At 39.7% G+C, this 22,187-nt stretch overlaps 1 pseudogene; it reads left to right on the forward strand.

Moving 5' to 3' along the window:
* Positions 1-21,310: 21,310 nt before the first annotated feature.
* On the forward strand, positions 21,311-22,153 carry LOC117721341 (STAM-binding protein pseudogene; annotated as a pseudogene).
* Positions 22,154-22,187: the final 34 nt, after the last annotated feature.

A 22,187-nucleotide genomic window follows, 5' to 3' on the forward strand; every position in this document is an offset into this window, starting at 1 on the left:
TTAGCATTAGATTGACATAGGAATTGATAACAGTATATACTGGTCACAGTAAATACTATTCTTGCTATATAAATTATTTCAATAGTTTATCATCCATGATCACATTAAAATCCCCCACATGTTATACTTCCAAAATCTACAGTTTTAGAAAAGTGTCTGTATTCTTAGAATTTCATAAATGCAACCATACGTACATCTCATTTACCCAAAATATCCTCCTCATGATGTCATACCTTTTTAATTTTTTTTCATGTGATTTACTAAGTCCAGTTGGTACAGATCATATGTGTGTGAGTGTGGGGCCAACCATGGGAGCGTGGGAATCCTTCTAGTGGCCACATCTGCAATAGAATGATTCTTTCTCCCCAGCAACCGTCTGCTGCCAATAGCTCGGCAGTAAGAGACAGAGCCTGGAGATGGTCTACTCTGTCTTAGAATTTTGTCTAGAGTGATCCTGTGTGATTAATGAGTGTGACATGCATGTTCTGTGAGAAGACAGTATTTCACGGCCCTCTTCCTCTAATCTGCCAATTCTTCTGTTCTCCCTTCTTCCTCCTCTGAGATATCCCCTGTGCCTTAGCCAGAAGGGGTTGCTCTAAGGCACTGTTTCTCAACCTGTGGGTCAAGACCTCTTTGGCAAACATATTTCAAAAAACATTTACATTATGCTTCATAACACTAGCAAAATTACAGTTATGAAGTAGAGACAAAAATAATCATATGGATGGGGGTCACCACAGCATGGGCCACTGTATTCAAGGGTCCCAGCATCAGGAAGGTTGAGAACCACTGCTCCTAATTTCTTACTTTTGAAGAACTGTGTGTTTTCGACAATGAAACGTAGGAAGCATTTTAAAATTCTTTCTGAGGCTGATTTACAAGCTAACACAAGCTTACTTATTCAGTTATTCATAGAGGTGACCTTGTTACAAATATTAGATATAAAAATTATAGATTTACCAGCATTGTCATCCATTAAGGGGCAAATGGTGGCTCACAATAGCTCTCAAAAAATAATACAATTAAAAATTCATGTCTTCAGTCTGGACTTATTTCTGCACTTCAGACCTATTCACCCATCTGCCTGTCTGGAGTCTCTATGTGGACATATAACAGGCATCTGGTCTTCAGTGTACAGGCCATGGCTGCTGATATCCACCCCTCAGGCAGGCTCTACCTGAAGTGTCCCTTACCTCACTTAAGGACTACTCCATTCTCAAGTGGATTCTACCAAAGACTTGGTAGTGATGTAAATTATTTTTGTCTTTTTTTTCTCTCACCTCCAATTGCAAATCCCATCAGCAACTGTTTTAAAGTTTATTCGGACTTATGAACAACTCTTGTGCCACTTCTAATGCAACTTTCTTTAACCAACCATCATCATCTTGAACCTGAATATCTACAACCAAGTCCTAACAGACTCATTAACTATCTGCTAGTCACCCCAACTATGAATTTTTAAAAGCCATTATGAAAATTAGAAAAAGTCACCCTTTCTTCCCACCCCACCAAATACTATAAAGATAAGTACACACAACTATGATATTTTAAATGCCAAGCCTTCATTTAAATTGTGGTACCTTTGTGCAGTGTGCAACTTACACAATTATTGCTTTTTGGCACATTATATTTTTCTGATTTATGTTACTTATTGTCTGCTTTCTCTTTTTCTTTGAGGGCAGAAATTTTAATGTCTTATTCACAGTCATATACCCAGTATCTTAGCCACACCTAGTATGTACTCACACAACAGAGGATAGGTGAAAATATTTAAAAACTAAAATATGCCATATTTTATGCATTATTGCTTTAAAAAAAAAACCCTTGGGATGATCTGCTAACAGCGTAAGCTAAATATTCTTCTGAATCTCTCACTTAGCTATACATCTCCATACATTATTTCCAAGAAGAGACTATTCAAATACAGACTTTCCTACAGCTGTTAGTATCCACTGTAATAAACTTAGCCTTGAAGAAAAGTTTTAGAAATCTGTAAGATTTGAAAAAGAACTCAGTTAAGACTCTGAGATGGGCTTTTGAGTCTGTATAAAAATATGTGTTACTGTAAGAATGTAATTTCAGGTCTCAGCTTGAACTTAAAATTAAAAGATTCTTAAGTTTGAGTATCAGTTTACACTCAAGTATTAGCTGCCCCCCAAGGCACATCCCGGGAGGAGCACATTCCAAAGACTTGAACAAACATTCCAGGAAGGGCTCAAGATAGGAGTTTATCAGGGAGATGAGCCCTTAACACAGTACACCTGAGTAAACAGAAGCCACTTAAGCTGACCCTCTTTGTTGTAAAGATAAGGTGCAAATTTGAGTTACCCAGAAACTGGGCCTGAGAACAGCTGTTTGAAATCCTTTATGGTTATTGTAATTAATTGTCCTTGTGAACTCTGTAAAAATGGTATATAAGTTGCTTTTAGTTTCAGCTCGGGGTTTCTCTTACCTGCACGTAAGGGAGCCCCAGTATACTGGTTATCATCTTATCATCAATACACCTTATGCTATTGCATCGAATCTGCTGACTGTGAGTGTTTCTGGGGGAGTGCCTTTACTGGTTTGGATCTTTAGGTCCAACATTATAATAGGTAGAATCCAGTTCTATATAGAGAGGACCAAAAGCTATCTGGTCTCTGACATTGAGAAAAATTCCCATACCTAATAAAGCCTCTTACAAAGTTCTACTTGCAGCTTTAATGGAAAAGAGGAACAAGGATGTAACACACACACATTTAGTTACAACTATTGATAGAATGAGAGCCCAATAGCCTGACCCAATCCCTACATCTACCCAGGCTTCAGCCAGCTCCGCAAAAAGAATTCATCCCAAATCTTTCTGCCAGTATTCCCCAGAATAAAGTTTCCTTACTAATTCAAATGTTTTATTTGGGATTGCCCTCTTCCAAAATGATTAGCAGGAGATACAGTCAACCTCTACAAATAAAGACCCATCGTTTACTCCCAAAATATAAAAAGATGGGTAATGCAAGCCAGACACAAGTGTCTATAGGATTCTTTTCAATATCGGAGTCATTCAGCCATAAATAACAAACATGACAGTAGCCATCAACACCCAGCTCCCTACACTCTACTTTCATAGGGCTCTTGCAAGGTGATTTGAAGGGATGAAGGCAGCATGTTTCCCCAGTGTTTCTCAGACGTCTAACTCCTTGTCCCCCTTTATGCTAGGACAAGAGTCCATCTGACATCTAGATGAGTACATGAGAAAGATGACCATTATTTCCAACAGTGCTAAGACTTAGGTCTCCTCAAAGAGTCTCCAAGCAAATGCCATTTGATGCTTCAAATTCATAATGCCTTTAATTTCCATAATGACAAGACCTAAAGAGTAAAACTTAGTACTTAACACAGAAAACCACTAGACTTGTGTCAAATTGCCTTCCTTTCTGGAACTTCTCAGGAGCTAGGCAGGTAGCTGGGGAGATGTAAAACAAGATGAATTAGTCACAGCAGGGTGAGGGCCTTAGAAAGCCAAGTCCTTTGTCAGATAGAACAATTATGCTGGGTTTGTGGCATCCTTTTCTATTTTCTGAGGGCTCAGGGCACTAGTTGACAGCTGCCCTTTTTATTGCCGAACAGAATCCAATTTGCAATTCCTTCTTTTAACCTTTCTCTAAAACATATGTAAAACAACAATTATGTTTCAGTAACATTCTGCATTTGCATCGGTTCTTTTATAACTGCACAAATGCCCTGTAATGTATAATTTCATAAGCAATAATCTTATTCCTGTAAAGCTAATAATAGAAGCCCAGAAAAGAAGAGTGGCTTACCCAAAACAAAACAGTTTGTCAGCATCCAAAGATGCCCACATGGCCAACATCACACTCAGTGTGCTTGCTAGATGCTTAGTGAATAACTGAATTTCAGTGCAGGACTCTGTCTAGACATTGTTCTCATAAGCAAAGTATAAGCAGATCTCAGTCAAGACACCAGGAAAAAATCTGTTAAAAATTAAATCATCTGAGAAAATTAAAATGAGTCAATATCCTAGTCATTGAGGTCAGAAAGTCATTGGTCACTCACTCACAGAAACATTTCAAATAACAGTTCACTGATTTTTAAAATAAAATCTCATATGTAGTGTTTCTCAAAATTAGTGAGGGTTATAGCTCAGATGTTTGTGTAGCAATGTTTTCTGAAGCAAACCTTCTCCCTCTTCATTTTGTCTTTGTGTTTCCCATAGCTTCCTATATAATATAAAAGATTATATTTTCACATGTCATACTTCAAACAGTAGTAACTCAAGATTGATGATGCTCTTGTGTCCCAATATTTATAGTCTCATATAAAACAGTACAAACTGTGGAGCACTAAATGTTGTAGGTTTTCTTTTAGGAAGAAAGTAAGTCTACCTGGCACATGGTAAACTGAGGGCTATTTGCTTTACTTAACCATTAAGCTTTTCTTCATTGAGCTCTTGAAATAGACACATGGTGGTTTCTATTCAACGAGGTCCTCAGGATCATAATTTCAGGCATTGTTTGTCTCTCTAGAAAACATGCCATGATTAGTATTCATTTCATTGTTTCTAGGGCCAGGTGTTTTTCTCTTACAGTTCCCAACTGTCATTGACCTTCGGTGTAACTAAGAATAATGCAGGAAAGAAGGAGACTCATATTTCAGGGCAATTACTCAGGCGAGATCTTGTTCCTGGAAGGCCAAAGTGTGTCAATGACTAGAATCTCCAGAATCTGATCAGAGATGGACAAGATATATCTAGAAGCAGACTCTCATGTCCTTCTCTTAACTGTACCAGACTAAACAAAGCCAAAACATCTGCTCTTCCCAAGAGAACAGATGATATAGTATTTTTAAGGGAAATCAAAGGCTTGTGATTTTCTGCGTTGAACTATACCACTGTTACTAGAATTTTTGTCTCTTGTGAATGGAAAGTCACCAACTCCCTCAACACCCAGCTCATTCAAAGGCAAGAATCAGGCCCTTAACAGATGTACATAGCGAAGAACAGATGTTTGAAAATTCCAAAGCAAGTTGAAAAGCCCAGCTGTCATTCAGTGGGCACCTATACCTTGTGATATGTCCTAGTGTCCTGTGTTGAATATCCTTCCCTACAATTTATTATTACGTGTAATCTACTCAATCAACAGACAGCAAAAGCCAGGTTAGATGGATTAAGCAAGTTTCCCAAGAGTAAATAGTCTATTAAAAAAAAACAAAACATAACAAAAACCAGGCCTGTTTTAAAAGTCATTTTCTGGAACTGAAGACGTAGTCCTACAGTTTGGCACTTAGCTAATATACCCAAGGCCCTGGATTTGATTTCCAGCAAGACACACACACACACACACACACACACAGAGAGAGAGAGAGAGAGAGAGAGAGAGAGAGAGAGAGAGAGAGAGAGAGAGTTCTTTAATCATTTCTGTCATAGGTATTTAATACAAGCTAGGACCTAGTAAGAAAAGAGGGAGCTCACATCCGGACAGAAGAAAAAGGTAATATTAAACAAAAATAAGTGTATATGTTTGTCTTACACTACACAGGGGTGGACTACATATACGGTGATATTTGGGTTGGTAGCATAGCTTTGGTAAAAGCAATCTGTACCACCAAGGCTTGTGGAAGCAGGCTGTGCTGCTCACATGATGACACACTCTCTTAATGACTGAGTTCTCCCTGTCTTTAAGCAATGCATGACTGTGCATGTGTATGTATGTATAGCTATAGATACATAATAAGTATACAGTAAGGAGGTGAGATTTGTCACAAAAAAACAATACAACTAATACTTAGAAGAGTGACAGAAAAAAAAGAGTGATTATGAATGGGGTGCCCTGGGAAGACTCCCCTAGAAAGATGACATTTAAGTAAGACTAGAAACAAATAAATCAAAAGCCATTCAGGTGCCAGGAGGTACAGAAGCAAAGGAATAACTTGGCTTGTTAGAGCCACAGCACAGAGTCCGGCTTGAGGCAGAGCAGATGCAATAGGTAGGAGATAACATCCAGGTCCTTCTCTAAAGCGGATGAGAAGCAGGTGAGCAGGGCAAGGTGCTCTGGGTAGCAGGAGTGACAGTGTGTGTCAGTCAGGCAACTGTCCCTGATTCATTTTATCCATAGCGTAGACAACCCCCTGCCTGGCTTGCCTAGTGCCAACTTCATTGAAAACTGTTATAGAAACCAGGCTATCCTCACCTGTTTCTCTGACCTCAGTCTCCAGCTTCTGTTATTCCTTCTAAGGTCTTTTACCCTTCAGCTGTTGGGCACAGGATCAAGCATGCAGTCCCTCTCCTCTAAAACAGCTGAAGACGTTCCATGAGTAGGTGCACGACTGCAGAAGCCCTGGGCTTGGCCTCTCCAGCCATTTCTCCACCCCTGTTTCTCCCTCTTCTTTTAAGTTCTTAACCTTACTGGATTTCTATAGCTCACACTCCCAGCCAGTATGTGTAGAGGGGCCCATGTGCATTCTGTTTACTGACATTCAAGACATTTGCCAAAGGTACCAATAATGGGAATTGCTCACAGTCTAGATAGAAAACAAAAATAAACAACATATTAAAAAATAAATATATATGATATTTAATATATAATTAAAATATACTATAAATTTATATATGGAATCATCACAATAGTGACACAGAGAAGTCAAAACTGTCTAGTGAAGAGCTTTATGGAAGACAGAGGCTTCAGTTGAACTTAGAATGTTTGTGTGTAGGTGTACCAGGAAGTTCCGGTTGTAGTTTCCAAAGAGGCAAGAAACAAGCTTAGGCAAGACGTGTGGGAAGCTACAGAAGAGAGATGTAGGTGTTTGTGTATGTGATTTTTCATTCTGATTTTTCTCTTCTCTAAGTGGATGGATAGAAAAACACAATGGGGGATGACTGGCATCTTGAAGAGGAGCTCAAGTAATTTACCAGAGAGAGCTCCCTACCCAGCAATGTCACTCTCCTTGAGCAAAGCACGGAAACTCCTCAGTAGCAAAGATAAATGGAGCTGGAAGCACATTTAGCTGATTTATAACCCCACTGGTTCATTACCTCATCTGGCACTGTGTTTGTGGATGTCACTCTGCCCACCAAACAAACAGAGGAAATTCCAAAGATACTCATATTTCCTTCTTCTCCCCTCTCCCACCTTCACTGGGGACCAAAAAAAAAAATTGATTTCTCTCTGCACCTGTTCCTGCATTCTGTTTTTGAATGCCACCTGTTCCTATAGCATCCCAATAGACATGCATAATCCCTGACTCATAGGACTAAAATGAGAACTATGCCTCGAACCAGACTGTAGACAGAGTCACTGCTAGGATTTGTAGACTGAGCTGCAAGCAAGGCCCAGGTTCCTTTTGTGATCCTAACACCTACATCCTCTCAGCCCGAAATGGACTATTGTGCTTTTCTGAGCTCTGTGACTCACCATTCTTTGCTCATCACACAGACAGAAGGAGTTTGCACATTTGTTAGGAATTTTTAGGTGCTGAAGGTCTGGAAAACTCGGGCAATGAGGAATTGCTAAACCTGCACAATTGCCTAAAGAGAGGAGCTAGAGACGTTTCCCCAAGACTTAACTATTGACAACTCCATGTGAATGTTACCCACTCCCTTCTGCTGGTAAATAATGACTAGACCAGCTACAACTTGAGAGCCTTCACTGTAATCACTTCTAAGGGAGGAATTATGCTTGACAGGTAATTAAGAAAGCTCACAGGAAATAGTATTTGGCCTTTTTGAAAGCAAACCACAGTTTGTAAAAGATAATCTAATTTACCAAAACCCCAGATGGCAAAGCTGTGCATATCGTCGCCAAGGCCAGGAGTCTCATATTAAATTAATCCCTCTTTGCCTTATACTGTTCTGTAAACTTTAACTTTTATATGAGAGAAAAGAATGAAAAAATATTACAGACCCTGAATTAGGAACTTAACATTTTCTGGGTCACTGATAAATATAAGATGTACAAACACTGACTGATTGGGGATGCAGACTTTGCTAGCTAGAGTGGAGAAGAGACTGAGCGAGACGGTCACCTCTGATATGGCATTCTCTTGTTTCAATGGGAAAGGCTAAGTGTTAGGAGATGGTTTCAACCATCTCAGGAATGAGTCCTACCATGCTGGCAGGATCAAAATTGAGTTCACATTCCCAGGGCCCTGAAGCCAACACCTATCCTGCTTCTTCCAATATTTCATGTTTGTCTGTTAACCAGTAAAGAGTATAAAGAGGGAAGATGCATTCTCCATTATCTGAACTGAGACACACGCGTCACAATAGTGTTGCTGACTTGGCTTGATTGATTAAGAGCTGCTTGTCCGCTCCTTTCTTCTCATACCACTTTAGATTCCAGGTCAGAGTCCAAGAGGGAACCTTGAGTCAAAAACTGACTCAAGGACTCTGAAAGTTAACCTCAGATGACTTAGATAAGGCCCAATCACAGATGTTAACTTCCCTTGTGTCAAAATATGGTTGGTCAGTGCAACATTCCACTTCACCCATGTTGCTTTGCGTGCCCATCCTATAAAAATGTTGTACAGTCTCCCTTCAGGGATGCAGTTCAGATCCTGGCGTAGCCACCTCCCTGTGAAAGCAAAAAAGTAAAGCTTTCATTTTTAAGCTTCTGGTGAGTTTTCTCAGCTTCGATCGTGAACCCAGCATAAGAAAGGAGGGCTTATTCCTAAGATTTTAAGGTTACTCCTTATGTTGGAAAGTGAAGAAAGAAGTTAGCATATGCTAAGATTTAAAAATAAGGCATAGGGGCCTAAGGAGACAATTCAGTGTTTGAAAGCTCTGTATAACCATGGTGATCTGAGCCAGGTACCCATCTAGCAAGCTAGGCATGGTCTCCTACACCTGTGGCCTCAGCATTGGGAGGGACCTGGGGACAGAGACATGAGGGTTTGTTGACTGCCAGCTTAGTTTTAAAATGTGAACTCCAGACTCAGGTTCAGGGAGAAACCCTGTCTCAACGCAATAAAGTGGAGAATAATAAAGAAAGATACTACATGCCCTCTGATGGCGAATGCATGTGAGTGTGCACGCACAGGAGTTCAACAGGGCTTAGGGATTTTCTTTCAATGTCAAGTAAGGAGGAAAGAAATAAACGGTTGATCTCCAATGCCCTTCGGTAATTATTGTATAAGATTTAATACTGTTATAGACGAAGAAAAGAATCTTGCTCTCTTATTTCTTTGCTATGGTTGAAATATGGCTAAAATGTTCTTCAAGGTTTCCTGTGGCAGAACTCTTTGACATAGAGAAGGTACACAGAACAACTCATTTACTTTCTGTTCATTCCAAGAATTTTACGCCAAACCGGAAAAGCAAACATGGTGTGCCTAAGCTAGGACAAATTAGCCATTGTAGTGAAGAGAATAACTACACATTTATAAAGGGCCAGAACATCAACTCATTCTTCTTTGGACTTCTTTGTGGCAAAGAAAATGTCAGATGTCATCAGAATTATGGAAGCTGGTTTCCAAGTACTTATTTCTGTATTACATTTAGGAAATGACATTGTCCACTTTATGTCCTAATGATAGAAGCCATCTGTCCATCACCTTTTGTGTCATTTCTTTAAACAAAGAAAGAAAGAAAGAAAGAAAGAAAGAAAGAAAGAAAGAGAAAGAAAAAGAGAGAATGAATGAATGAATGAATGACCTTTCAGCATGGTCTTGTGCAAAACCTGAAGAGTCTGCTCTCAGCACCACCACAGCACCCTATAGACAAGTAGCTGGATCTACAGGGGAAAATCTATGACGTAAAACCAAAAGTGCTCCCTGTCTACCTTCCCTGCTTCATGGAAGGTTCTCAGTGCATTCCATTCTTGCACCTCTGGGGGCTAAGACCTGACTCCTCTTATAAGTGGCTTAATGTGAGATTTCCTTGTCCTAGAAAGTGATATCAAAAGTACGTGTGACTGAGCCATTAAAACCCACTTCTTTGAATACAAAACCGCCTCCTCATTTTCGATCACAAGGCAAGATGATATTTGAAACGACCGCCAGTGACTACCCTGCATATCAGCTAACATACACATCAGCAGGTAAGGAAATCTGCTGAAAACCAAGAACTGTGACAAAGAGCAAAGTGCAGAGGACTAAAGGAAGTACCTTGCAGGAGAGCAGAGGAGGGTGGCAAGCATAACACAAAGAACGGGGATTTACTCCACACAGCCTAGGTGACTGCCGAGCTCAGCAACTGTCAAATGTTGTCAGCATTATCAACACTAGTCCACAAAATGTGCAGAAGTGATGGGACACTGTGAATGTTGAGGACTTCGAGCTGTAATATTCTATATCTCACTTCTGGTGTCATGTTTACTCCTGAGACCAGCCTTTACTTCACTGTTCACATTTGTATTTTTTTAATATAATTATTCTATTTTTGAAATTATAAGATAATTACACCATTTTCCTTCCCTTTCCTCCCTTCAAACTCTGCCAAAACCATCCTTTCTCTCTTTCAAATTCTTTTTACATCAACCATTTTCAAATAGATGAAGATGTTCTTAAATACACAAATACTCTTTGCTCAGTCTGTATATTCTTATTTATATGTGTGTTTTCAGGGCTGACCATTTGGTATTGGATAACTATGGGTATGTTCTTCTTTCCCTCACTCTCAGCATTGCTTAGTTGCCTATAATTCTTTGTGTAGAGGTGAGGTTCCCTGGGCTTTCTTCCAGCTACAGCGGCATGTCTATTGATGTTGGCTTGGTTCAGGTCAGGTCTAGGCAGTCATGTTCGTAAGAGTTTATGTATATACCTTCTGACAGTCCTTAGAGACTCAGTCTTATAGCAAACTCCCTGATCCTCTGTCTCTGAAGATCTTTCTGCCTCCCCTTCCACAACATTCCTCAAGCCTTAGGCACAGGAGTGTTCTGTAGTGCATGCATTGAGACTGACCTCCACAACTCAGATTTCCATTGGTTGTGGTTTTCCGTAATGATCTATTGCAAAGAGAAGTTTCCTTAATGAGGGGTAAAAATTACATTTATTTGTGGGAATTAGGACAAATATTTAAAGTCTAATCGGGGATTATGCTGATTTAACAAAGAGGTAGCTGTAGGTTCTTCTCTGATAGCTGTGATGTGGGTTTCTGGTGCATGATTTGAGTTATGATGCATAGTTTGTCTCTTGTTGGGCATCTGTTAAGTCCAATTAGAGAGCTGTTGGTTACTACCAAAGTATTCATGCCACTACTGCTTGCTTAGCATTATTGGGTCATGCTGGTTGTGGTGGTGGTTCATGTGTGTTATAGCTGGGTATTGTTTGCTTCCCTCCTTTGGAATCTTGTGTGGCATGAATGCTAGTCTCCAAGTGGAAGGCTTTCCTGGTTGGGACCTCTGGGCCTGGCTTCTAAAGTCCATGATACCTTTATTAGTAGGGGCTTATCTTCTGCCTCTAAGAGGCAATCAAGGACACTAGCAATAGCTTTCACTGTCTGGAAGTCTCTTAGAAAACCCTGACCAACAACTCAAAAGAGGGCTCATATGCCTGGTGTTGGAGTTTTTGTTAGCTGGTCTTCTGCTCTTGGGGAAAACATTGTCAGCCTAGATAAGATAGTTTCATTTAAACTGTACACACATATTTATATGCAGACTTGCACGTATTATGTGGTGCTTTTAAAAGGATAGTGTTAATATACCATTTCTTAGAGTTTTCCGACCTCCTTTTGGTTTTTAGCCTCCTCTGTTTGTTCTGTTTTTCTTTCCCTCTTCCCTAAAAAACACCATCAAGGTTTTACTGATTTCCCCATCAGATCACTTGTACCCTGATAGTTCCTTCTCTGTTGCTTCCTGACCCCAATAATGCCTCCTTTTTACTTTCATGGTTTCTGCAGTTACTCCAAAACATGTACTCATATCTAAAGATTTGGAGCTAGGAGCCACAGAAGAAATAGAACAAACAATGTTTGACTTTAGAGGTCTGTGTTATCTCACTTAATATAATGTTTTCTAGTTCCAACTGTTTAACTACAAAATTCATGACCTCATTTTTCTTTACAGCTAAATAAATTTCATAGTGTTTATGCCTCATATTTTTAAAATAAATCTAAAACATGATCAAGATTTGTCTTGCCCACTGATTGGCCTGTCTTTGAAGAAAATGTGATATGTTAATATAAGTACTTACAATCTGTATATTTTACATACATCATCTCAATACACAATCCTTTAGAGAGACCTTTAGTCTAGTCATTATTAGTTTAGGATAAGTGATAGTAAAACATCAAACTAGTTCCAGTTCCTGTCTAATCATTATTTTTTTCCTAAGTAGATGTCTGTAAAAATAGCTGCTCATTAAATTCAGGATCCGCTCATCAGCTATTAACAAGATATATGAACAATCCTACTCTGGTGGACATCCAACTTTTATCCTGTGTAATCTTTCATCTGTGCTATACAGGATTTTTACCAAAGGATTTCTATGGCAAGAAATTGACCTATGTTGTCCCCATTGTCTACCCTGTCCTCTGATTCTTTTGTATGCTTTTCCCCAGAAGGGTAAAGAATACAAACATTTCCGCTACCCTGACATTTCTTCCACCAAGTCATTTCTTTACCAAACTCACTTTCCCACCCCTATTGCTCTTATAATTAAAAGAACATGGGCTTTAGACTCATAGACTATTGGGTTAGAATTCCTGCCCGCCTAAGAGTTGTACCTGTTGCTTCAGGCTCAGCGGATTGATCCTTTGTGTCTTCAACTAAGAAAGCAGCTGTTAGACAATGAGCTGAGAACAATGCAGAGGTGGATCACATGCCCAGACAAAGGAAAACAGTCTATGCACTTTAGCCCCCCTGGATTCCTCTGCAGCAGTCAAACACTTCTTTAGCTGCCTTACAGCGTTGTCCCCTTCTGACTTCTCCATTGTGGATCACCTCAACTGCACTCTAAGGACTTCAAGGAAAAAAATACACAATGCCTTGCAGTTATTCTGAGCTCTACTTTGTGTCTTTTCTTGTAATAAATGAACAACTGTTGGCTTTTGTTCTTAATGCAATAAGTCATATCACTAGTTCTGTCAATTCTATTCTTACGCTTGTTTTTCTCATGTATATTTCCCAAAAATACTGCAAGGAGTGAGAGCTGTACTGTAGGCTTAGATTTTCAAAACCAACTTTTAATAAGGGTTCTTAAATGCTTTAATGTCCTTTCTAGCCCATCACCTGCCAGAGGTAGTGGAAAGGAAAGGTTAATCTAGCAAAGGAGGATGTGAACCTGTTTAGGAATATTTCAGTGGAGCAAATCCAATCTGCATTGCCAGGATATCAGCAGTTCAGTTCACATGAACCACCAGCAGCAGCAGCAGCAACTCAATCCAGTTGCAAATATTATTCAGTAATCAGCATCCGTGGGTCAATCCAGAAGAAACCACAAGGCTCTGCCAATCAGCCTATGTCCTTTCAAAACCAGCAAGAAGCTGCCAGAACACCACCAGAAAATTTTTGGTGCGTTTCTCTCTGTGAAGTCACAACAAATGATGACCAACAAAGAATGGTAAGGTGTACTAATACCACTCCATGTTGTCAGTGAAGACCAGTGTCAGTCAGCAAAGCAACGATGACCAGTAAAGAATAGCAAAGCATACCAATACCATGTAGCATTGTCCATTGTCCATTGTCCATTGAGCTCTATTTCCATCCTTTGCAAACATCATGTGTTCTCTCAAGCATCTGCTCTAGCAAAATATCATATGTTCTTCTTCCAGGCTGCTTCTAAAAAAACATCAGGTGTCTATTCTTAGCAAAACATCCCCCCACATTTGCTTCAGTAAAGACATCTTCTCATAAGGCAATTTTCAGCAAAACACCATATGACACAAACTGAGTCTCCAAAGAAACCAGAAATTTCCACTTCACTAGACCCCAAGATCCATAGCCCCAAAGAGAATTTAGCTCTAGCCAACTAAGCATCTTTAACAAAGGTCTAGTTTTAGATATGTGAGCAGAGATGAGAGAGCCAGAAAAGCATGATGAGGCACCTAAAAACTAGCAACAGAAGACACCTGTATATCCATGAGCTGGAAGACAAGATGCTGAGTAAAAGTGGGAATGGTGGCCATGATGATTCATCTACTGCCAAACACCCAAAGCCAAAGCAAGAGGTGTTACAGGGGAACAAATTTGTCTTGACTTACTCTTGTTTGATAAGTTTATCTTCTACCGGTGTTAGTTATTCACTGAATCTATTCAGAAGGTCTAGTGATGTAATTCCCAGGTATAAGCATACAGAGCTAAGAAAGACAGAAAGAGAACAGATCTTGGGTGAAAAATGAATGAAGAATGACCAGTGTAGAGCAACCTTTACTCTGTATTTCAAAGAGTCTCCTAATGTGTCATGTGGCCTCACAGCACAGTAGAGAAGGTAGGATTTCCAAAAGATTGGTCAAAGTGAACAGGCCCAGTTTTAGAACAAGTCAATGCCATGAGCCTCCTAACCTGCTACACAAAGGAGTCTCTCTTCTGTACACCCCTAGCAAAGAAAAACAAAAAACAAAAAAACATAAACTAGCCATTTCAGACAAACCAAGACTGAGGTACAGTCTACAGAGGATCCTTCAACAGTCAAGGTCATAAAAGACAGAATGAAAGAACAATATATTCACATTAAAAGAGGCCTGAAAACTAAGTTCATCCATGGTTTGGAATAAAGTGACAGAAAGTTAGTATACAAATGACAAATTTTAATAGAATCTGTAGATTAGAAAACTGCAATACTCTTGCCTTGAGCATCACGTCATGAGAAGAAAAGAGGACACCAAGCATCTTTTTAATGATGAAAGATATCATACACTGGAAAATATTTTGCAACAAAGACTCAGTGTGCACACTTTACATTTAGCTGGTTAAAAAGGTATGTTGTGGGTGGAGAGATGGCTCAAAGCTTAAGAGCACTGGCTGCTGTTACAGAGACCCTGGGGTTCAATTCCCAGTATGAAATTATGTTTTGGGAGAAACAGAGCCACACAAAGATTGGGTACACTGCTGACAGGAAGTGCTCATTTGCCTGGAAAGAACAGCTAATCCCCCCCCCCCCCCAGTCTCACTGGAGTCTCATCAAACACAAGCTTCTTAGATGGTTCTAGACACCCAGTGACTCTTATCATTATAGAGAGAATTCTCATCCTCTTGTGGATGAGAAAAATCTGTCATGCTTTTATTTGCAAGGGTCCAGTGTCAGTGTTTCACAGTAGAAGCTGCATCATATTCTTAGTAGAAATTAAATGATCACTTTGAAACAGAAAGAAATTCAGTAGAGGAAAAGTTCCTGCCATGTCTTTGTTGGAGGGCTTAGTGTGAAACTAGAATTTTCTGCCTCCTGTGTAAGGAAGGGAGTGAATGATGAGCATAATATTTATGCCAGCCTTGCAATTGGATTATTTCCTCCTCCAAAACAGAGCTGCTAATATCACACTGGCTCTCTGGGGTGAGAGCCGTTGTTTATTTCCCCACTACTCGTCCTAACCCCAATGCGGTTGCTTGAAAGACTATGATTACATAAACTGCACACACATGGCTTTCTGGACTTAAAAAAAAAAAAAAAAACACAACAACAGTGATTGTTTTCCGTGTTGGGAAGATACACGTAAGGCTATGATCACTCTGAGGAAAGCTGGGTATGAATCTAGCTCTAGGAAACTTCTGCAGAGACCAAGAACAAGGACAGTCCCTTTGTTGGGTAATTGGTTTTTTGTTTAGGGAATTTAGAAATGGGGAAGCATCCATGTTTTTCAGCTTCATACTATCTACTTTAATCTAAATAACATTTCCACAGAACTCTCTGAACAAAATAAAACAATTCTATGATGTCATCACAACACTGGCTTGGGAGAGAAAGCCTGGTATTGTTTTATTAAGCAAGTATCATTTTATTAGATTAAGAAAACTAGACCCTTCTCATTAGCTTAACAGCTAGTCTTTATGGCATAAGAATGTCAATGCATCTTCAATTTAACAAACATATTAAGTGACTACTCTGTGTCAGGCACTATGGAAACCTGGATTAAATAAAACTGCTTCACAGTCCTCAATTTTCTTTTCTCAGAAAATTAAAAGTCATGTAAATATGATATGGCATGTATAGACCTATCTATCAACGTAAGACTTTATTTTTATTACATTTTAATTTTATTCATTGTTGGGGTCCACACTAGCCCCACGTTGGGGCGGTCAAAAATGTTGCGGCCCGAGCAAAATGTTGAGGCCCGGGCCGACCCACGTTTGGCGGCCACTGTATCCCGGCCCAAGCTGCCGCTCCGGTCCGTGAGTCGGGGTTCAGCAAGAGCGAGAGTGAGGACGGACTCGAAGAATGCAGACCAGACAGAGTATAATTCAATCCCGTTTATTCTTCAATCTAAGTCCTAAGTCTTGAGTTCCTAGTGCCTAGTCCCTAGCTCCTAGTCCCTCCAAGTTCCAAGTTACTTCTTCCAAGTTCTCTTCCAAGTGCCTGCTACCTGTCTTCTCTCTGCTGTGTCTAATTCTATCTAGAGCCAAGTGTCTTCTACCTAATGTCTGATGTGTCTGATTCTCTGATCTCAGTCTTTTATATGTCTCACTTCTAAGCCACGCCTCTAAGTTACACCCTTAATCATGCCCTTAGGTCTTGTCTCTAAATCTGATCTCTACACTTCTAAGTCATACTCTTAAGTCACACACCTTTAATCTCACACACCTTTAATCTCACACACCTTTAATCTCAAGGTATCTAAACCAAGATTATCGGAGTGTGCTCAGCTGTTGTAGGCTATTGTAATCCAAGTCACATGTCAGAGTATATGGCTCAAGATGACTGCAAAGCTGATAGCCGCTTTCTGCTAAAAGTCGGCCCCCAACAATTCATTTCTTTTGAGAGGTTGTATGTGGGCCACAGGGATTATGTAGAGGTCAGAGGACAGTTTGTGGAAACTGGTTCTCTCCTTCCTCTATGTGAGTCCCAGGAATCTAGCTCAGTCCTCAGATTCGGTGTCTGCACAGTTTCTGACTAGGTGTTTCATCAGCACCCAAGGTAGAACTTCTTCCAATAACTGTACTTAAAGAAGAAGTGCTTTGAGCAGGAAGCTTGTTATTACTGAGAACAGGAGGGAGGACACATTCATGAATAGGCTAAAGAGCTCAAGTCTCTCAAGTTCTCTGAAATAGGTGAGTACTTTAAAAAGTATCATTGACTTGGAAACTGTTTTGGCTTAAATAAATAAATAAATAAATAAAGCCTTACAATTGTATAGCATCCTTATGTACTTGAGATAAAAAACCTATAATAATATAATGCAATCATTGAAGTCATTGTAGAATCTTTTTTTAACAGTGTGATAAAATGTTCATGCTAAAATATTATGAGCTAGTTAACCTCCAAGATGGTGTCTGATGCTTCCTGGCACGAATGCCTTATAGTTTCTTCTCCCACATTTAGCAAATATGAGCTGTATAGTAGTGTAACACCCAAAATTGCACTTTTGGAATTTTATAGAAGACTCTAACTTCTATCTTAAGAGACTCTTTCTCTCCCTCTTCCCCCCCCACCCCCTTCTTTTTCCCTCTATTCCTTGCTCTTCTGTGTCTACTGTCTTTAAGGGAAGGGCAGTTTCTGTCACGTGACCAACTCCATGAAGAGATATACCTGGTTAGGAACTGTGCAATCTCCCTGTCTCTAGCCACATGAATGAAGTTGGAAGCTATTTATCCAACCACTGACAACCTCATGAGAAACGTCCATCCAGAACACTGGGCTAAGCCGCTTCTGGCTTCTCCGTCTCATAAATGGTGTCAGATGATAAGTGTTTATTATTTTAAGCACTCTGCCTTGTGTTATGCACTTGTTTTGCACAGCTAACTTGTGCAATTGAATGGGAAACAGATGTATGTGATAGAAAGGTTGACAAAAAGTTAACGTTCACTATTGCAGGAGTTATGAGTAGGCAGGATGGCTCAATTCTAAAGGTCCTGAGACTGAGTTAGATCTCCAGGCTCCACATGGTAGAAGGCAAGAACCCACTCCAGTGGGTTGTCTTCTGATCATATGTAACTCATGGGACACACGTGCACATCCTATAAATAAATAAATCAATAGATGGATAAATTAGACAGATAGATAGATAGATAGATAGATAGATAGATAGATAGATAGATAGACAACAAATTAACAAATGTTTTTAAAGTTATGAGTAACTTTCACTTTTTTGCACATTCCCTGTATTATTTCCTAATTATTCATATTAATTTCATATCATTTTTCTTAAAACAGGAAAAAGTTGTTTGCAAGACAGTTTAACACAAAGTGTTATTTTAGATGGATTTTGTTTCGTTTTAATGTCAAATAGAAATTATTAGTCCTGGGGATCCTGTCTCATAGACATAATTCCCATATCAGTTAGAGACTGTAAAAAAAATAATTTTACAATTTGGTATAAATTCCATGTTTCAGAAAAAAAATTAAAAATAGTACACATATCTCTGTATAGCAAAACTCCTATGCACCAACATTCTTTAACTGTAAACATCGTACAATGCACGTGTGTGTGTGTGTGTGTGTGTGTGTGTGTGTGTGTGTACACATGTGTGCATGGGCACAAACCTGTATGAGACTATGTGGAAGTCGTAGTCAATCTCGGGTTGCCATATAATCTGTTTGGTGGAGATCAAATCCTCCTAGTCCTGGAACTTACCATTCTGCTAGGCTGGCAAGAAGATGAATCCCAGGAACCCACACGCCTCTGCCTCCCCAGTACTGGGATCATAAGCACACACCACTAACTACGCCCTGCTTTTTCATCTGGATTCTGGAGACTGAACTCTCAGGTCCTCGGGATTGCATGGCAAGCATTTTACCAATCAATCTCCAGCTGCATATGTGATTTGCCTTTCTGGACCAATAAAGATTTATCCTCTGTCCCTTTGACATAATTTTATATTTATCTATTTATTTATTTATTTATTTATATAATTACTTTAGTAGTTTTGAATTTTTGCTAGAATATAATTTCTATGACTCTCAGGTTGGCTTTCTATTCTTTTTCTTTCTTTTTTCAGAAACAAGGGTAACTCAGTCTCTGGGCACAACGACTACAGTGCTAATCTTGCCAGCCATATTAAATCTAAATCCGGTGGCTAATTTGACATATAAACCGGGAGACACTAGTAGCTACATCTTGCCCTATCGCTATCCCATCCAAAAAAGCTGGCCTTCTATTCTAAAAGTTAAAACTGACTCATTAGCAAATGCTCAGAGTTTTGCCTCCTGTAATGGAACATCAACATCTTAGTCACAATAGCTTAGAATTCCGGCTCCATTTCTTTAAACAGGCAGTGGCATACTACAGCAAAAACCAGTGTGACGAGTCCAGGATTCTAATCTTAACCACAAAGATTATGGCAAAGAAAATGGCCTTAGATTTCAAAGATAGTACCCATTGCCAAGGCTGGTGTTATTGGCCAAACCAAATCTTGTTAAGCCCAATGTCTAACAAAACAGATCCATTTACAATAGTAATCTTGTTATCTGTTGAATCATACCTACAAGACACAATTAAAACAGCATTCAATATTCTCTGCCTGTGACTAGACAGTAAACAGAAATAAGAACCAGATAATGTTTCAGATAATTGAAATGACATGAAACAGAAGAGTTTTGCCCAGTACTATGGGGTTTTGTGAACTTTATTAAATCTCTGAGTAATTCAACTCTTCTCTATGCTGGGATTCCAGTAACTTCATTTTGTGTATATGTGTCTCTCTCTCTCTCTCTCTCTCTCTCTCTCTCTCTCTCTCTCTCTCTCCCTCCCTCCCTTTTTCCCTTCTTCCCTCTTTCCTTCCCTCCTTCCCTCCCTCCCTCTTTCTTTACCTCCCTCCTCCCTTCTCTGTTTTCTTTTCACCAAGAGGATTGAGTTACATAAGAACTACCAATGGTGGTGGTGCACGCCTTTAATCCCAGCACTTGGGAGGCAGAGGCAGGCGGATTTCTGAGTTCTAGGCCAGCCTGATCTACAGAGTGAGTTCCAGGACAGCCAGGGCTACACAGAGAAACCCTGTCTCGAAAAAAAAAAAAAAAAAAAAAAAGGAATTGTTGGGAAGCTTATAAAATTAAATAAAGACAAACTTAGTCACATAGAAATATTTTTAAAAATTCTAGAAAAAGCAAATTAATTTTTTATATTTCTCCATTAGTCATTCAGCTCCTCCTATGTGCTAGTTATTATTAGAAGAGCCAAAACAATGTCAGTCAAATAACAAAGGCATCTGCCCTCATGGAATATGTGTTCTGCAAAGAGGAGGAAGATAATGCACTGTACAAATGACAACAATTGCTTTAGGAACTGAAACAGACGTGGAAATGGGGTAAATAATAACAGTGATTCCTGGGTGTTTTAGGGGTAGTGGTTAGAGAAGGATTTTATGAATGGGAATTGTGCCCTGATCATGGGTAAGAAAGAGGGACACTATCACGGAAAAAAAAAAAAAAAAAAAAGCTAGTCTAAGGACAGCAAGACAAAGACAGGCCTGGCATATTGAAGGAGACATCAAAGGAAAGAAGCTGTGCGACTTGTCAAATCCTCACAAAAAGGGTTAACTCAAAAGATAAATAGAGACTTTTAAGGTCCCTTTATTATGATTAGTTCCTATTCTCACTGTTTTTCAGAGTGCCAACAGAAACAACTTAACTCAAGGGACAACCAAGTCAGCTCAGGATTCAGAGGGTCTCAGTCCACCATGGCAGAAGTAGCACAATGGCTGGAGCAGCTCGATTTTTTTTTTTTTTTTTTTTGTGGGTAAGATCTTAAGAAAGAGGCTTTTCCTCACAGCAGTGAGTCTAAAAGCAGAGCTGAGAGCATTCACTGGAGGCCAACGTGGCTGTAATCTTCGAATGCTGCTCCACTAACCTACTTCCACCAGCTAGGACAAAAAAAGAATATCCTCTGTGCATCAGGGGAGTGTTCAGCCGCATGCAAATGAAGAATCTACATCAGTCCCTCCTCAAGGCCCAGGGACCATCACAGAAGACTAAGAGCCAGGAGTCTGGGATTACAGGAGAAAAACAGTGTCTTCTGAACATGACAGGACCGTTGCGATCATAAACTCATAGCAGCTGTGGTTGCCTACACAAAGTTTATGAGCATACGGAATTTTAAGACTGAAACTATTGGAAAACATTGTTTTAGGGAATTCTTGACATTGTGATTGCTGGAACTCAGAGGACTGTGCAGCACAGAAAAAATGTTCATGAAGCCATGGGCCTTAGCTACCAATGATGTGTCAATATTCATCATCAGAAACAATGGAAACAATGCATTGACACAAGGAATTAGTAGACTTGTAAGAAAGCAGAGATGGTGTGTGCTAGAGCATCTGGGGTGCCTCTTGTTCTCCTTTCTTGTAAATGGAAATACAATTTAAGAGGCAAGTCTATAAAAAAAAATATAAAACAGAGAATTTCTGGAAGCCCTAACTGTCATCCTTCAAAAAAGAATGTGGGCCTCTGTGGGCCTCTGTGGGCCTCCGTGGTCCTCTGTGGGCCTTTGCAACCCAATGTGGAAAAATGTTTTTTAGATGTGGTCCCTCCCCTTTCTCATTTACACAGACTTCAAACTATAATACAAGCATGAGGCCAGCTAAGCTACATGAGGTGGGCAGGTCTCCGAAACCAAGCACTGCGCATCATAGAGAATGTTCCCATCATTGAAGGCCTATACCACATTGTGGTGCCATGCAACCTCCAGCTTGCCAGTGTAAATACTCCCAAAGGCTTTGCGACTTGTGGAGTCTTTTGTAGAAAACTGATGAGAAATGAATTTATAATCACACATGCCCTTGTCCTCAGACAAAATGGTGGGCCTGATTATTGTCATGCAAAATGAAAAAGAAATTTTCCTTATGCAGGATGATGTTGTCAACCTCACTCTTGGCTAGATCCATACTCACTCAACCCAAATACCTTTTTGTTCAGTGTAAATCTGCCCACTCACTGTCCTATCAAATGACGTTACCAGAATTGATAGCAATTGTCTGCTCTGCCACTTTCTAGACTCTTTAAGTTAACTAACTGTGGCCTTCAAGAGATTTCATCCTGCTTAGAGAGAAACTTTACACTCTCGTGGCAGAAATTCCATTTGTCCTGTAACTGCAGCCACTTCACTGTCAAAGACAGAATTATCACCATCACAGACCTTTGATAAACTTCATGGTCCAGGGAAATGGCTCACTGGG

The sequence above is a fragment of the Arvicanthis niloticus genome, chromosome 16 (assembly GCF_011762505.2).
Source record: "Arvicanthis niloticus isolate mArvNil1 chromosome 16, mArvNil1.pat.X, whole genome shotgun sequence".
Taxonomy (NCBI): domain Eukaryota; kingdom Metazoa; phylum Chordata; class Mammalia; order Rodentia; family Muridae; genus Arvicanthis; species Arvicanthis niloticus.